We start from the raw sequence: 3,235 nt of genomic DNA, 5'->3' as shown, positions 1-3,235 counted from the left end.
AACCTAGGCACATACATAACATTCTTTAATGTGAGTGGAGCCCCATGCTCCCTCTGAAAAGTAATCGTGCCCAATCCAGTAACACTATACTTCTCATCGTCACCCATATCGATATGCATTTGGAGATCTTTCTCCTCTAGGTCACTTAATAACTCTTGCCACCAGTAATGCGGAATGAAGCTCCATTGTCTAAGTACCGTACACTTCCCATCATTTATGAGACAATGCATGCAATGAGGGAAAATTCCAATTTGAATTGAGAGGCCAAAGCCTCACCCACCGCTCCTCCTTAGGAATTCTTCTTGGACTTCTTGAGTGGACAATTTGTAGCGAAATGTCCCAGCTCATGACAATGAAAGAACTTAAATTTCATCATGTCTTTCTTCTTACCTCCATGATAATAATCCATTTTCCCCTTCTTTTCCTTTCCCTTTCCCCTTCTTTGCCTTAATTGCTAAGGCATAGTTCTCTTCATCATCCGTCTTTGATGAAAAGCAATCCCTTATGTTCCTTATTGCGGGTGGAAACACCCTAGGATCTTGGGTTGGAAACCCCAATAGAGCAGAGGGAATACAACATAATGAAACATGTAGCCAAGCAATCTAAATGCTTAAACTACTAAAGTAGTAAGAAGAGGTATTACCCGGAGGTCGTACGTTTGAGGTCGATCTCGCAGGGTCCAAACCATCTATTCCTTCTAATGACTTTAGAACCTACAACTTATCCAAGAAAAGAATATACAATAGCAGTAATAGAAAGAATGCTCATGATATAGGTGTTAAATCATATAATCACATGAGAAACTGAGCATTGACATAGGATTTCATATGTAAATCATAACATAGATTAATGCATAAACACAATAAATATCAAGAACAGAGCATCATTTATTTATTGATGTAAGCTAAATGAAATGTGGAAAACTACAACCTGATTCTTCCTCCAGCTCCAAGTGGAACCGTCCTCCGGATCCATTTGTCCATGCCTCAACAATCCTCCTCCATAAAGGTACACCAGGATTTCATATAAAGATGATGGACACCTCAAAGAAGGAAAGAAATGTTTCCAATAACTTGGGAATGCAGGAGGCACAGGGATTTCTTTAGACTTGATCAGGAATGTTGTTGGGCTGCCAAATTAACATTCACTTTCACTTTATTTTTCACCTTTATCCTCATTTTGTCACCTCATTCCATTATAATATCATTACATAACCCTACATTATCATTACTACATGCGTTCACATTTACGTTTCCAAAGTTATTAATTTCATGTATTTAGAGTGAATTTATGATTAAAAGTTAGAGAAATAACATGTATTTTCGTATACCTAAAAGTGGCTTGAGTTTGATGACATGTGTAGATCATTTGGAACCTTCCAAGGCACCCTTATGTGGCCTCCCAAGATCAATTCGAATTTCAACTCAAGAGGTGGACCATATTCCAAGGAGACAGATCATGGAGATCTTGATGTGTCATGGGATTTGTATCTAGAATTTAGGGATAAGTTGAGACAAGTATGGACCTAGTAGATATTTAAGGGATCTACATTTATTTAGTAGATATCCCTAATTCATGTATAAATAAGAGGAACATCCTTCAAAGGAAAGGTGAACAGTTATCAGTTATTCATTAGCATCAGATTTATGATTGTTCATTCAGCATGAATAATATCATTTTCTCCAAATCATGAGTTATGAGTGTTGTTTGATTCTTAAGGTGTGATAGTTGTTCATGTGTGCTCATTGAGGAATGGAAGGATCCCCATACCAAGATAAGTACACTTTGTTGTAGAGTAATGTTCATAGTTGTGAATATACTAGTTTTAATTCTGGATGTTCATCTTATTTCTTTGTTGTAAATACTTGTAGATAATTTCAGTATGAATTCATGTTATGGCCATGTTTTGTTGTGTGAAGATTGATCTCCTTTCAGTAGCTAGTTTTTATGTGAGAAGGACAACCAGGAACTCCTAAGTTAGGAGCCTCTTCTCCATGAGCTAGACTGAACTGAAACAAGATTTACTTTCTAATATTCTTTCTTAGATTACATTTATGTGAAGATTGATTTCCTTTCAGTAGCTAGGTTTTTTATGTGAGAAGGACAACGCAGTCCTCCTAATTCAGGAGACTCTTCTCCATGAGCTAAGAACTAAACTAAAAACAATATTTACTTTCTTTCATTTATATGCTTTCTTTCCTGATTTCTTAGATTTTTGTCAATGTTATTATAGAAAGATTGTAGAAGGACAATCAGGACTCTTGAACAAGAGACTCTTCTCTATCTTCTAAAGTAAACTAATTCCATTGATCAAACATTTTTATGCTTTCATAAAAATAGATTTGAATATTTTATTTTCAAAATAGTATAGATTTGTAATATGCATTTCCATTCTAAAATAAATTCCTACGCCAGTTTCATCAGAGGTCCCATATATTTTGGTTTGCTTCTAAGTTTACGAAACCCCCTGGTTGACAAATTAAATTACAGGGATTTAGCATACAATTAAATCGCCCAATAGATCTAATCAACTATGATATCAATATCTCATTTCTCTTCCCCTAAGGCCTTCCCATGGAGGTTTATTTATACTTCTCCAAATTAGTTTTTTTCAGTTGGGAAATAGTCAGGCCACGAGCTATAGTAGGTGAGTAATAGGTAAAACCCGTAAACTCCACAAAAATTTAAGGAGATTATATATATTTTTAGTGTTTTAACACATATACATGGGTTGGGTATAGAATGACCCGCGTGTACACACTTTTTATACAAGGAAAAATAGCGTATGGGAATTAAAACACTATTTTTTAGAATTTGGACCAAGTTTGGAAAGGAAGGGTTACTCTAGGCCATAACCAGAGCATCAAATCTACCAAGAGTGGTAAATGGTGCTATAAAATTCCTCTTGATCTCCTCCTACATCAAATATGACCATAGTTCTTCCTAATCTGGAAACTTCTCCCAACCATTGATAGAGTCCTAATAACTATGCCAACTCTTTGGGAGTCCTAGAAGAGCAAGACTCACCATATCATCCATGACAACCATGATTCCAACACTTCCAAGTCCATCATGACATAGAGTGAACTTGGTCAACTATTTTGGAATAGTCTCTCCTTTCTCCATTTTCATTTTTCGATGTTTGGCCTTCGGTGCCAATTTCCTTTGGTCACTGTTGTTCTCATACAAGTTCGTTAATGATTTCCACATAGCATACGAAGTTTCCTTTCCATGG

This window comes from Pinus tabuliformis, chromosome 5_1 (assembly GCF_031772625.1).
Source record: "Pinus tabuliformis cultivar Carrire ecotype Pingquan chromosome 5_1, CPIR1, whole genome shotgun sequence".
NCBI classification, from domain to species: domain Eukaryota; kingdom Viridiplantae; phylum Streptophyta; class Pinopsida; order Pinales; family Pinaceae; genus Pinus; species Pinus tabuliformis.
This window is presented reverse-complemented; position numbering follows the sequence as displayed.